The sequence below is a fragment of the Cygnus atratus genome, chromosome 7 (assembly GCF_013377495.2).
Source record: "Cygnus atratus isolate AKBS03 ecotype Queensland, Australia chromosome 7, CAtr_DNAZoo_HiC_assembly, whole genome shotgun sequence".
Taxonomy (NCBI): Eukaryota; Metazoa; Chordata; class Aves; order Anseriformes; family Anatidae; genus Cygnus; species Cygnus atratus.
The window spans coordinates 37,562,908-37,577,763 of record NC_066368.1 but is presented as its reverse complement, the minus strand read 5'-3'; the positions used below and the strand labels follow the sequence as shown (position 1 = coordinate 37,577,763).

Below are 14,856 nucleotides of genomic sequence, written 5' to 3'. Positions count from 1 at the left end.
CTTCAGTTGATTACTTGTACTTTATAGCATTTCATAAATAACACTCAAGAAAGCATAAAGTATTAAACTATATAAACGTAGAAACAGATTAATGTCCTGAGTCGAAGAAAATTATTATGACTTTTATCAACATACTGAACCAAAGACCCACAGAATAGGAATTCTGTCCCTCGTCTACTACACTACCTAGGCCAAAATTATCCTTTATAGCAATTCTTCCTTACCTCAAGAAGTGTGTGTGCAGTCTGAAAAAGACCTGTGTAGATGCAGACTGAGCGAAGCTGTGTTATACCAGATGCAGACTGAGCAAAAACACCAACCTAGGGAGACAGAAGAAGTTTTGTATAAATATGCGTACCTGATGGTGTAAGGCGCAACAACATTTTCTGAACTGGAAACATTCTCTGGCTAGGGCATCTGATCCACTTCAATACCTGAATTACTGCAGTTTCCAGTTCAGGAAATTACAGTAAAGTAATTCTGACTCTAGTGCTTTGACTTTAATCCACTTTTCCATGCTTGCTAGAATGCCCCTTCGTGACTCTTTTGGCCAGAAAGGAATAGGAATAACTGAACTGACCAGAAATTACCCAAAGCTGCAAACATAAAGATTAAACAAGAACTGTAAATTACGCACACTGGCCTATTTCTTAGTCAGCCAGATTTTTGTTTTCCTTCTTCTTTCCGGGTTAATAAGAGTTATATCCCAAGCTCCTGAAGGAAAAAGGAGCCTCTACCACGTGCCACTGCTCAGCCTGGTACACCCTACTGTAACTGTTAAACAGAAAGGCTAAGCTGGGGACTGGGAAGACCATGTACTTCCCACTGAAAAGAGAAAACCAGCAAACAGTGAGGTGCTCTCCAAGGCGACCAGAAGATGTCTTGCCCAACATGACACTTTACTTCCTAAGACCTGTCTTAACAAATTTTTCAAAACCACATACAGGAAACAAAAAATTTGGTGTAAGAAGGCAACAGATTTTACAGCTATCAAAGGGGGTTAATTTTTTCTTTGTCAACTACCACAGCCCAAGGACAGACCAATATTTTTCTACCCATTAGCAGCAAACACAAGTAAATATTAGCATTGCTTCCCACGGAAGGTTACATTACAGTAGGTACTCTCTCCACTCACATCTCCTTTTGTACATCTTTTCACAATCTGACAACAAAAACTTATTCTACTCTGCAAGGTGAAAAAAACTGACACTTTTTACCAGAAAAAAAAATAAATCTGCTTTATTGTTCACAAAATTCCTCTGTTACCCAACTTCCTAGCACATGCAAACCATGCAGGCCTGTAGATGTTGCTTGAAACAAAAAATAAAAAAGTGCCTTTGCTGTTCATACTACAGAGATAGATTTCACTAAGAAGAACATACATCAAACTGAGTAAGTTTGTTTTTAGGAAGAAAGGCATTATCCAAGGGTAAATGAATACTGCAGCAGAGACAGGCCCAGGATTATCTGCCCTCTCCATCCTTGCCATAAATGTTCTGAACGCTGAACATGCCATCAGAAAACATCTGAACTAAACATTTTGTTCTTAGCCTGGTCAGACTTCGCTTTAACCAAGCGTTAACAAACTAAGTCAGCTCTCTACTAGCCAGGATAATGGGAGACAGGAACACCCAAATAATGAAAAAGCCCTGACCACACAAACCCAGCTGCACAGAGGCTACAGCCCAGAATCTGTGCACCATGCTTTCCAGTGCTCCAGGTTCTGGGAGGTCTCTTACCTGAGGTACAGGGTCAGCCCTACAACAAAACCCAGCTAGCAAACCTCTCAAAGCAGAAAGGGTCACAGTGCAGGTAACGTGTTACTCTTTCATCAGCTCCACGTCTCTATGTCTTGCAGAGCTTGAACTTCAGCCCAAGGCTGCAAGCTGTGGATCCTGACTGGCTCCTGAATGCCCAGCCCATCAAAATCCTGCTTCCCAGTGGCCCATGCTCTGGGAGCACAATGCAGAGACATCAGCGGTGGCTCTGAATAAAGCTGGCAAAGGTTCAGCAGGTCAATTAGCTCGGGGTGTAAGCCATGCAGGAACAGATGCACCACTTCCAGGTCCGAGCATGGGGTCTGTGCATGGATAACCTGCAACCTGAATTTTCTACCCAGAGAAATTAAAGCCTTTGCTGTAAAAAATAAATGGAGAAAAGGCCAATTTAAGTCCCTACACAGTAATTCAGAGGTCAAAAATGAACCTGTCATGCTTACGAAGGCAATCTGCAACATCCCCCTTACATCGTTTAAAGTCCTTTCCTCTCAAGTTCTGCCCGTGTGCATTCCTCTTCACTTCCCAGTATCCTCAGGCATTCCCCAAGTGCCACTTCTGCAAAGAGTATACAGATGAGAGCCTCAAGGAAATCAGACCTGACTTTGTAGTATCTCCAATATACGCAAGTAGTAATATACTTAGCTACGCATAATAGTCCATATATATACATACATACAGCATTTCAAAACCAAAGCATTACAGACCTTAATACTTACTACCATGAACCTTTACTCTAAGCTCCAACAAACAGGTCATAGTCTTCCTCAAAAAGGCAATGTTAGTTCGTTTTCAGCACAGAGGCAATAGCTTTCAACAAATCCCAAAGAATTTAAAAGTTTCACTTGCCAAAAAACGAAGTTCTATTGTTCATCTGCACTTTAGTTGCTCAGATTTAAAATGAAGGGGCAAGTACAGCTGCTCACAGTTGATAAGGCCTCCTGCTACTGGTACTATTTATAAACAACATCCAGAGTAAGAAACCCATGTACTCTAAAAAACTGAAATAACTGTTGGATGAAACAGAAATGGGAAGATGGGACTAGAAGCCATCTTCTTTACTGGATAAATCTCTTCCCTATAAGAAAGAGCCCATTTTGGTGAAGGTAGTAAAAGATCCATGCTCTCTCTGAAGATCAGCCACCAAAGCAGAGAATCTCAAAAACAGTTTCTAATTCAGTACATGATGGCAGCTCCTAACCGTATCTTCTGGGTTCTCATGTGAACGCTGGGGCAAGCACCTCTGCCAAGCCACTAATGCCTTTTGCCTGAGGTCACTGACACGCTGTTCTGTGTACAGGCTGCTGCTGCTGCCCAGGAGTGGAGGTATGGCAGGATGACGTATGGGAGCATAGCTTTAGTGCTTGTAATTAACCTCACACGATGCCTGATTTGTGGGGTTGTAAAGCATAGATGGAAACACAAGCTTAAGGTCCCAGGAAGGAGCTCTGCAATAATAAGGAGCAGGTCATGTGGCATACGGGGCAAAAGAGAGCAAAAATGAGAGAAGAAAAGAGAGAGGAGGATGGAACTGCAGCGTGCTTCTGCCTATGCCCATGCCAGCTTGGCCCAGAGCTGACGTTACTCCTGCAGATGATGCTCAGCCCGACTGAGTCTGAAAACCCCAGCATAAGAGGACATCACAGCTCACATGTACACAGTTATTATGCTACACTGAGATACTGCTTATAGAAGAAGAAACTGCAGCTTGTCCTGTACGTATCTGCAAGACGCTATTGCTCAGTGCTCAGTCAGGTGCCCGAAGCATATTACAGAGGAGTGATAATAGGGTCAGGGTACAGTTTCACAAGTGGCTACTAGCAAAAAAGGTCGACCCACATCCCTTGCTATTTACAGCACGCTGATCCGAATAAGTGATCCACCAAAAAATGATTACCAGTCAGTCAGATTTATGAGCCAACAGGATGCACCCTCCAGCTGCCTGATTGCAGGAACTGAAGCGAGACAGAAATGCCACAACTGTGGGAGACGAGAGCAACACTGACCTTTCCAGGAGAAGCACGGTCTGAGATCACCTTTCACAAAACAACAGCTTTATTGTACAAACGAGAGGGGAAGACAGGGAATACAAAGGCTGGCTAGAGAATGTCCTAGACCGTTAGACCATATTCTCCCCAAGCTACTTGTTTTGTGGGGAAATTCTGGACTTGGACATGCATTTTATTGACTTTGTGACCTCTTGTTTCTTCTACAATGTTGCTCTGCTACAAAAAATGATAAGTTTTAAATAAAACAGAAGAAAATATCATTTTCAGTTATCCCTTTCCCTACTTCCATCCTTTTGCTCTACTATCAAATCCAGTCACTGTAAAAGTCCCGTGTTCCAGCTAGGGAAAAGCAAAATACAGCCAACAAATGATAACCAGACTGGGCAGCAAGGGATGTAGGGAACACATTGGTATCGAGTGCTACAGCTCTGGAATAAGACTAAAGGGCAGGATTTCACAGGGAGAAACCTGAAACAGCCTGTGACTGGCCTAGAGGCACACGCTGTACAACTCTATCTGGTTACAAGGGACATCCCTCACACTGCACCCAAATCTGACTCCACCCTTCACTAGCTTGCTGTTCCCAGTCTTCACAGTAATCTGCCATCAAACACCTATTCAGAAATCTGAAGTTAGAAGGAACGGTATTTATGTTCCCACTTCTTGTCGTGCTTCCCGTGCTATATTCTGGTTTACAGTTTTTCATTTCGATTTTGTGTTCAGGCAAATTTGGGCAAGACAACAGCAACTTCAGTTGCTGTGCATCATGTAAAAAGAACAAAACAAAAATGCTCAGCTCTGAGAATCCAGTGTTCTGCATCTACAGATAATGCAAACACCAATACTACATGCATGATGTTTAGGCACAAAATCAGTCTCAGACACTGATCAAGGTGATTTTAAGTATAAAGCATGCAACAGAGTGACTGGGATAAGGACTACACACAAACACAGAGTACCTGAAATTGCCATGTTTTTCCAGCCAAACCCTCACGAGTGTTTACCAATGACTCCAATCTCCCCATCCCAGATGAGCAGCCACACTGCACACCTGAGTCTTTTAACTAGCAGCCACATGGTTTGTAGAGCAGCAGCTTTGCCGGGTGAGGGGAAATGATCTCCTGTTGTGCTGACCTAGCACAGAAACGTTTTGTCTCGGCTGTAAATTGTTCTTACATAACCGGTGCTCTCAATACACTAGAAAATAGCTTAGATACCTGGTATCACAGATTTTAATATTCTCACTATGGTTATGGCATCAAAATCCCCACTGCCTCTCATTCCTCACACACTTAATACGTTGATTGAACTATACACCTGTAATTCAGTTTACATTTTACAGGAGGCAAAAGGTAGAGAGATTCCAGTAAATGACACTTGAGATAACAGAATGAGTGACTGGAGAGCACAGCACTCATTCTTTGCATATAGACCAGCCGATACAGGGCTTAGAAATCCACTTGACCAGAACAGTTAGGAAGCTCTGGTGAAAGACAAACTACAATTCATTTTCCAGACTTTAAGGCTGTAACATACAAATGAGTGAAGAGCTGTCTTCCTGAGTCTAGGGACAGACGGCTTCAGTCTCCTGCTCTGCTCAGGGCTCTCTCCCAGCTTCACGGCACAAAGCTGCCTCCTTTCTCACCGCCTCGACGCTAAGCAGCTGCGGGCAGGAGTGAAACTGAAGCAAATGAGGTCAGTCCCGTGTTGTGCTGGCTGGGAAAGCTCCAAACAGAAACCCAGGAACTATTCACTGCGGAAAAGGTGAAGTAAAACATGTAGCAAACAGGAGGAGGTCTAGAGCTCAATCTTCCTCCAGCTGCCTGCACGTACAGAGCAGAGCAGCCAGGACAGGAGGCTCTAGGGCAAGATGGGAGAATGACAGGCTCTGGCTACTGTCTAGATGGGAAAGGAGGAGGGAAAGATGATGGCAGGGGAAGTACAGCAGGGAAAGAACGCAGGGAGAAAACAGCACATTTAGGGAAGAGGTAAGCAGTAGGAGGAAAGAGGGAGACAGACGGAAGTCCCAAATAATTCTTGCAAAATGCAGAAAGAAAATTAAATACCCTAATTTCCATTAAGGGACAACCAAAGTGAAACGCGAATAAAAGATGAAAACAGGGATTAGAAATAATAACCGACTGAAGAATGATCAAGTTATCCAACCAATTTTCCTAGTCTTAGTGCAACAATTCATTCATTCAATATTTTTCTCCAGAATTAAGTTCTCTAAGAGATCTAGCAGTCTTTGTCAAAGACATTGTAATGACAGATAACAAGGAAACCAGAATAATACATTTGACAAATTTATTTTACTTCTGTTCAAACTAGCTGTAGTATTAATTGAGATGTTATTTAAACATATTAAACAAGAAGCTAGCTAGCAATATGCTTCTTGGGCTTAATTAGTAATACAGAGCCATTTCACTCCTCTAAGCCACAGCAGACACACCACTAAGATGTTCTTCAGCCTCTCTTTGCTGGATACAGCATCGCTATCTGCTGGTGTTCCTCATATTACCGTTTTTATTTAATCTAAAAATATCATTTATGCGTAACATTAATTTCTAGAGTCAAAGATTCCAGGCACATGGGCACAAAGGGCTGCCTATACCCAAGGTTTCCCCTACCATGTGACAAACTCCTCAGGACCCGTGATGCTCTGTCGCAACAGAGCCTGTGGAAGCCTCAACAAATGCACTGATGGGAAATCACTGAGTCCAATGAAAGGGAACAGCACTGTCATTCTGGAATACCTTTCTTTTGCTGTATTTTCAAATCCGACTTATTTTTGAGGCTTAAGGAAGACATTTTAGAAAAACAACCTATTTGGAAAACAGGGAATTGAATAAGTAGTTGAAATTGACATGAAATCGCATAGTATTTGGTGTTTGTATTTTGTTTTTAAGTGTTTACATTTTGTACAATATAAAGGACAGATCTCAAGTGTTTCAGGCTATTGCAGAATTAAGGATGAGTGAACTCAAGAACGAAAGAGCCAATACAAGAACTAGACTCCAATAACCAAAAATTAAGGCAAACTGTAAAATCTTCAGGATTTCCATAGCTGGGGACCTTATGGCATTTTGCCTCTAGAAAAACCTTGACAGTGGTACACTAATAAACTGTGTCAGAAGGAATCAGCCTTCAGAATAGGAAAAATAATACCGTAAGAGAACTATATGTGCCAGGAAGGATCACTGGATTATAACAGCCACCATCTAAGCACCAATTTCTGAAGTCAGGAGGTATTTCCAGGTATAATATAAAAGTCACCTTTGGTGGTTAATAGTACTAGCCACAGTATACTCATGAAAATCTCAGAACCCATAAAAGGCCCGAGTGACAGTTTACAGAGGAACAGTTACAGAACTGCTATTTTGCAGCTCTCAATCTAAAAACAGTAGGACATGAACATTTGTTTTCAAAGAATAATTTAACCAAAGGCCAGATGGAATGAAGCAGGGAAGCTACCAGGAGCATCCTAAGAATAAAATTTGTTGTTGTTTTTGTTGTTATAAAGTCAGTGCAATTCTCATTGGGGAAACCAAAGCCAAACAGAAAAGGTTTATATTGGTAGGAGGGAAAAGAAGGAGGCATTTCAAAGGGCAAACTGAATCTAAATATATCTATGTTGAAAACTGGAAGACTTTTTTTTTCTGAAGTTGAAACCTGTCAGAAATACCCAGAAAAACTTTTGACAATCTCTACAATTATTAACATAACAATCCTCACAAACAGAGAGGGAGAGAAAGATCAGGGATTTCATTTCATGCAAACTCAAAACCAGGTAGAAGTATATTTTTTTCCATAGAGAAGGCAGCATGTAAATCAAAAAAAACCAGCAGGGTAACAGAATAAATTGAAATACACAACCCAAGCCTCAATGCTGATGCTGTTTCAGCTCCCTCAAAATCAAACTGTTAAATAAAACAGATGCTCACCCCTTCCCCTATCCCTTATGAATGGTAACATGAAGCTGAGTGCCTATTAGGAAGCTAATCCCAAACCACAGTATCATTCAGTATCCCACAGGACTTCCCCCCTTTTTCCTCACTGTATCACTTTCTCTCAACTCCATCTGACATGGGTAACATATTTCTGGTAAAAAGAAGCTGCTTCAGCAGTATATTTTTGTAAATGTAATTTTTTTTGCAGTACCCCAGCCAAACAATTTCAAACCAGAAAACCAAAGTCCTGCTCATTATTTTATATGACTAAAAATCACAGGTCCACTATGCACGCATCTATCTAGGGAATGCCTAATGAGCTTTGAGATAAAAACAATAATACGATCTTTACAATAAATTAACTAAAGAATGGGATGGTATATTCATATATATATTATATTTATTTTTGTTTTGTATATATTCACACACACCCATGCCTTTCCGAAGCAGTAATTAGAAAATTCCCTTTTAACACACCAGTGGCCAAACTGCTAACCTCTTAGCATTTTGGAAGCAGCTTCCACAAGAGGAAAAGCAACCTTGCAGCAGGAAAACTCTAGCAGGGCGACAACAGTCAAACAACGAACAGGCCAGAGAGCATCAAATGGAAAGTGAACTCTTGTGAAGCTCAGACATGCAAAAGCTGCTGATGGTACTGGGGAAGATGTATTTGTTTAGCAAGTTTAGGAACATACAGAAGGTTATTAATAGTTTGGTATAGAAATATTTTTCACTGCAATGCTTCAAAGAGATATACTGAAAGAAAGAGCTCGCAATTGCTTATTAGGAATAGCACAGCTTTTCAAAAGCACCCATAACAAATTTTCACTTATGACCTTAAATTGGAACGCCACCCACTAACGTATAATTCCTATGCTGGTATGGTCCTGACACATCAGGTTTTAGCTGAAAGGTCACAAAAATATTTTCCCTCTCCTAACAAGTTAATGTACACAGAACCCTTATAGTTGGAAAAAATGTCTGAATGTAAATTCTAACCATTACTTCCAGAAGTGAAATGCACACACCAACAAACAATGCCAGGTAGTCGCTTCTCCCAAACTATTGGGTGGTCATCAGTCAAAACAACCCCTTCAGTAAAAAGGACAAGCTTAAGCCTTCCACCATAAACAAAAAATTCTCCCGATTCCTTGTAAAGCCATAGTCATCTTGCATGAAAAGTAATAAATCACAACGAAAGAAATATTTTCTGTGATATTTTAGTGCTATCATTTTGATTTTTCTGCTTTGTAGCCCCATTTCATGTACTTCAGCAGTAACTCCAACACCACATTTCAACCCTGGGTCTGTTAAAATCCATGATGCTCTAATATTTGTTTTAATAAGTACCTTATTCAGAAGGCTGTTTTGACACTACCAATACTACCGTGAGTAGGCAACCAGTGCACATGGGGATTCCTAGACTCACACTAAGCACAGGCTCCTGCTAACTTCAGCATCCCAGCCACAAACCCAGGCAAGTCAGACTGCAGAAAGTCCACTTCTCGCATGAGGTAGCACTAAAATGAAGTCTAAAAGAAGTATCTCTGAGAGAAAAAGGTTATGCCAGAGCACGTATTGTATTGATTCATTCCTTACCTTTCCCTTTAAGTTGCAGAGGTTACATCACCCCTCAAAACATAGCCATAAGCAGAAGCAAGAGTCATGTATGAATCTTCTTTCCCTGGGTGCTTTGGGGAAGCAGGAGCACGCACTCAAGTGAGCATTCATGCCTCAGCCAGCTTGAGGACAAGGCTCTGCACCAAAGTCCTTAAGACCTTCTCACGGCTGCTGATTTCATCCAAGGAACTGAAAGAGCATCTCAGCAGGACACTGCCAGCCTCCTTTTCAGTTCCCTCTCCCCAACTGCCAGTCCCTGGCAAGTGAAATGTCAAGAACCAGGCAGGGGCGGTGTTTGGAGAAGGAGGGATAAGAGATTCTCACCATCCATCAACCTCAAAACCTATTCAGCAGACAACTTGAATGGAACTGGCATTTCATTCTCCATGGTAACACGAGATGGAAGGAGGCTGGAAAGAGAGAGAGAGAAAGAGAGGACAGACCCAGGAAAATCTGATGCTGAAGAAGCAGGGAAAGTTGTAAACTTTGCAACTTCTCTTTGCCAAGCAAGTTGCGCGTAGAAGGGGGAAAACACCTTTCCTTGCTCGCACAGCCCCAGGACAAGCTGACCCCCAATCATGGTGAGGTGCCCCTTCTGTGAGCAGCGTACTGGTGCAGAGGAGGAAATCCCTTCTGCACAGAAGTTCCCCTTGAATGCAGGGAATTAGGGAAAGCGGCAGATTATGGATAATTACCCCACAGCGAACAGAACTGCCTGAAAGGGAAGATCCTGTCATTCCCTGGACAGTACTTCTTTGCTACAGATCGAAACCACTGATGCTTACTGAGTTTATGTGCCAGCACCAGCCATAAACTGGAGCGGAGAATTAGCATCAACCCTTTTGCCTGCTTTGAACATTACTTTATTACGCTGAATCACCAACATGCACAAGGAGACAGACGCACAGACTATTTCTTCTTTTCCAAGGCACACCAAAATTAAGCACGGAAGCAGCTAAACTTAAAATTCGGGCAGCACCTTCGCCAAACTCACAAGAGCTCTGGGTAATTCAATTCTTATTAACATTGCACGCCTGGCCATCTTCTGAACTTTATTCTGCTATTTTACATTCATAACTTGAGCTGTCACAGCCAGAATGTGCACAACAGGGAAATTACATTTGGATTCATGCACGTTTGTGTTCCAAGCCGGCCCCATGCAGCTACTGAAAGAGTCTCTGGCTAAAGCACTTATGCAAGATAACCAAACAAAGGACTGAAAAGCTCTGCAAATCCTGGCTGCTGCCGCTGCCATCTTATTTCTTTCTCAATTCTTTACACAGATTCTTTCCTGAAGGCCACATTTAAATCTCCCTCCCCCACCCAAGCCCACCACCTCTCATTTTGTAGTTTGTTCTCACTTGGGTTTTATATACGGGACAGACTGTTGTGCAGTACCTTTTTAAACCCTTATCTACACAGTCAGCTTTTTGTTAAAGGTGACCTGCACAGTTGGTTTGAATTCTCCCAGTAGTCATCAGGTGTCAGCAAGTATGTTAAAAATGTATTTTTTAAGCTATCATTTTTCTTCATTATTCCTATTTCAATTTTGGACATTCAGCTTTCAGGTTCTTACATAAGTTCTTATTTATCATTCATGACACTGCAACCCATATGGCATGTTAATACATGCCTCTGTCCACTGAACTTCAGCTTTTATCTATCAGCCATTTCAAAGCTATGCGAATACATTCTTGCTTTTGAAAAATACTTTCATCCTGGGAGAAAATGTGGTTTTCTCCTTTGTCTCCCAAGACTCAGAATCTTGTAAAAAAACAAACGGCAGCCTCAGAAGGAGCAATCCTAGTCACTTCACTTCTGCAGCCACTTCCTACTGTGCTCTCCAACGCATCTTCCTGAGAGCTCCTTCACCTCAGGCGGGGGGGACATATCTACTTTTTGAAATGTACTTCAGGTGCATGGTCTAGACGTAGTTTCCTTCTTCCCTCACTACTTTAACAAGAGAAATGAGACTGTTCCATTCTCTCTCTCCCAGCCAAAGCCAACTGAACTGAGAGTGACACAGCAGGTGGAAGATGTTACTCCCCTACAAGTTTAAATAGGCAAATAAATGCTGTGAAATGCATCCACACAAACAGACAAATTCAGTTCTTTTCACTTGCTTTTGAAGATAGTTCAGAATTCCGAGAAGGCACTTGCATCCTTCTTTTAAAATCTATTCTACCCACATCTATTAAGATGAGGATATCTGAAACAAAAAACTTTTTATGTTCCTTTCATAGAACAACCTCAGAGTACTTTCGTTATTTTGCTTTGTTAAGGAAGCACAAAAAGAAAGACAGTATTTTTGCCACTTGTCACAAAGCAGCAGCATCTCCTCTGCAGTTGCTGTTCACTGAGTTTCACCTTGATCCTCTTCAAGGTTTGAAAGCATTATTGTTTATCTGTAGCTCAGGGAAGGGATTTTCTTTCTCTCTGAAGTTGATTGTAACATACTTCAAAGACTTGCCATCTACTAATATCATCCACTTGTCTTGCTGTGATCCGAACTCCACACCAATGGAAAAGAAGAACTTTCCCAAATCCATTCTAGCAGCGTACTTCAGGCAAGGGGGAAAGATACTAACACAGTGTTACCAATATTCAGAAATGTGCCAAAAAGCATTCCAAGAGCAAAGAGTCATACCAACCATATTTTTCTATTGCACAGTTTCCTACAACCACCAGAAGGGGAACATAGATGTGTCTCACCAGCAAGATACATGTTTTGGAAATGAAATCTCCAACGAATAGACTAAAGCTAGCATCACAAGGCACCCTACAGAGAGGTACTGAAGTGCAGAGAGAAGCATGCCCACACAGAATCAAGGTCTCACCCAGCTTCCTAAACAGAAGAATAAACAGTACAGTACAGCCAACATGCAAAGGACTGCCCACCATGTGTGCCTGTCATGCAAGAATAAAAGCTGGAATACAGCAATAGCTTCAGGCTGGCTGAGAACGAAGCTGACTTTGGTTGTGATCGAGTTTGGTGGTCTGCACACAGCCGTCACATCACAAAAGCTGCCATTTCACAGAGCAGTGAAGCAGTAGTGAGCCATGCTGGTGGGACTGACTGGCAATGTCACGCCATGGCAGCCTACAGTGCACCTGCTCGGGGAACAAACACAGCTTCAGTGGCCACAACTGTGAACCCAGAACCAAATTCACTGCTTTTCCAAGCAGGTGTCCACTCTAAAAACCATGCCTACCACAAAAATTAACAAGAGAATTTACTACACTCTAACAGTGCTATGATTTAGCAGTAGAATGTTTCACTGCAGCTATTCACTGAAGTACCACATTAAAAGAGCAAGATGAGCAGTCCTGTTCTGTATTGAAAAAGTAAATTAATTAGAACTTAACAAATATGATAGGTTTGGAGTTAAGTATCCATCTACCCTACTAGCACAGCAGAAACTGAGACAGAATTTAGTGTCCAAGAGAAGATGTCTTGAAAGATACTTTAACACGATGGACAGATGCCCCAGCCTGATTCACTTTACATGTGAAAACAGTGGGGATCAAATACTCTCCTGTTCCTGCTCACAACCTTGAGGAAAAGCTCAGTCAGTCAGATATTCCACATCCACAAGTACTCACAGAGAGGGATACTACGCAATAAATTAACACAACAGCAAAAAAAAAATAGCAAAAAGATGGAAGAGTTGAGGGACTGGCAGGGCAGCCAGGCCTGACACCCACAAGTCAATGTCAACTATCATGCTTTTCTGGTCCTCGGTGCCCTTTTATTTCATATAAACCAGAACCCTTCAACCCCAGAATAATGACACATTTATCAACTTGACAGGGCAAAAGACTCAAGTCCAGGAATCTCTACCCAGGTCTACAACTACCCCACTGAATGCCATGGGTAAAAATAAAAGGCAATGTCTCTGGCTTCTGCACCTCTAAAGACAATTTCTAATCAATATGGCAAAAGAACAAGTTCACTCTTATGAGCACCATGAAATAAAACTCAGATTTTACCTGGCTGAAATGAAGATGGGAGAAAGAAAAAGCAAGAAAGACAGATACTTAATTATAAAGATGCAGAAGACGAAACAATCAAAACAACTACACATGAATCTTTCAAAGCATACATTAAAAGGGCTTCTAGGAATAAAACAGACTAAAAAAACATGGTGAGAAAGCACACAAAAATCTTCCAAGAAGTTCAGAGCTCAAACAATTCTGAGGACAGCATTCTGGAAATCCAAAGCATCTTGATTCAAATTGACAACCATAGCTCAAATATCTCTAAGCTATTCTCAATAAAAGTCATTTCAAGGTAGGAATAAACACGGCCAGAGAGTACACAAAGTGAGTTGACCTGATTACATAACACCTGTGTCATCAGCCAAAGAACACATGGTACCACTGAATTTCCAGTCATGTCCCACTTCAGACACACAACCCCAAAAGGAAAGGGGTCCTAACCAATCTTCTTATTTTCCTACTAACTCAGCATCTCAACAGCTTAACTATCTATAAATAAGCTTCTCTCAAGGAGAAACTGACTTCATTTAATTTTGTATCGTTCTGCAAACAAGAGGGCGGTATTTAGACCAGATGGCACAATTTACTTCAGCCTTTCTGCTACAACTAACTAATCCATGATTTCTAAACTACTTTCTAGTTTTAAACACAGTAATTCTGGTAAAAAACAAAGAAACCTCCCCTTCATTGGGTGAAGGGAAAAGCAGAATCAAACACTTCCTAACATGCCAGCTGTGCAAAATGTTACATATAAATACAAAGAAGAAACATAAATTACATATTTTTTTTTACTCACCCCCACTCCAAAGATATCAAAATAATGCAAAAACCAGATGAGGTACCATGCAGATGTAACCTAAGAGGCCTCAGGCACTGACAAATGAGTAACTTCTGTAACTTTCAAAGCAACCCAAGTTCCCAGCTGCCTGCTTCTCTTTCCCAGTGTAATACGATATAACACGAATTCAGTTTACAGTATGATGCCATATTTTGGCTGGAAGGCATATGAGATGTGAATTTAACAATGTGTTAAATTGGAGTGTAGCACCTGTGTCTTACTACCAGCCTGCTTGATTTCCCCAGGGCCAGAGATGTGCCTGCCACCTGGAGATGGGCAGTGCTGCCTGACTTGCTCTTCCTGGGCAGAGCTGGACTCAAAGTCCCAAGCCTGACTGCAGCCCTTAAGCACCTAATAGTGGTGGGGAAGGAAAGGGCACTTTGAATGCTATCAAACGCTTCACTGAAAAGGGATTCGTCCCTGAAAGAAAATAGTTAACACTGTTTACAAGCATCTCTCTCATTATCTCCTCCCACTTGCCCGAGCTGATACAAGAAAAGGTGGGTATACATTATAGTTCAGACAACTGCTTCGAATGACCACACCGTAGACAGAAGCAGCAAGACCTGCTACAAAGAGACTTGTCAGGGGATGCTCGTCTCTCCTACTGAATGCTTTAAAACAAACCTCTCAGCCACAGCGAGGGTTCTTATCAAACACTTGCA

At 41.7% G+C, this 14,856-nt stretch overlaps 1 protein-coding gene across 5 annotated transcripts in view; it reads right to left on the bottom strand.

The window, feature by feature from the left end:
• The window catches only part of NDST2 (N-deacetylase and N-sulfotransferase 2), a 135,244-nt gene that overhangs the window by 84,463 nt on the left and 35,925 nt on the right, over window positions 1–14,856 (bottom strand). For 4 of the 5 annotated variants that reach the window (XM_035545254.2, XM_035545245.2, XM_050712103.1 and 1 more), the window contains exon 3: window positions 225–320. The exons of the other annotated variant lie outside the window; for it this stretch is intronic. The gene's annotated coding sequence lies outside the window, so the exon portion shown is untranslated. The remainder of the gene's footprint in view (window positions 1–224; window positions 321–14,856) is intronic. 5 annotated transcript variants of the gene reach the window in all.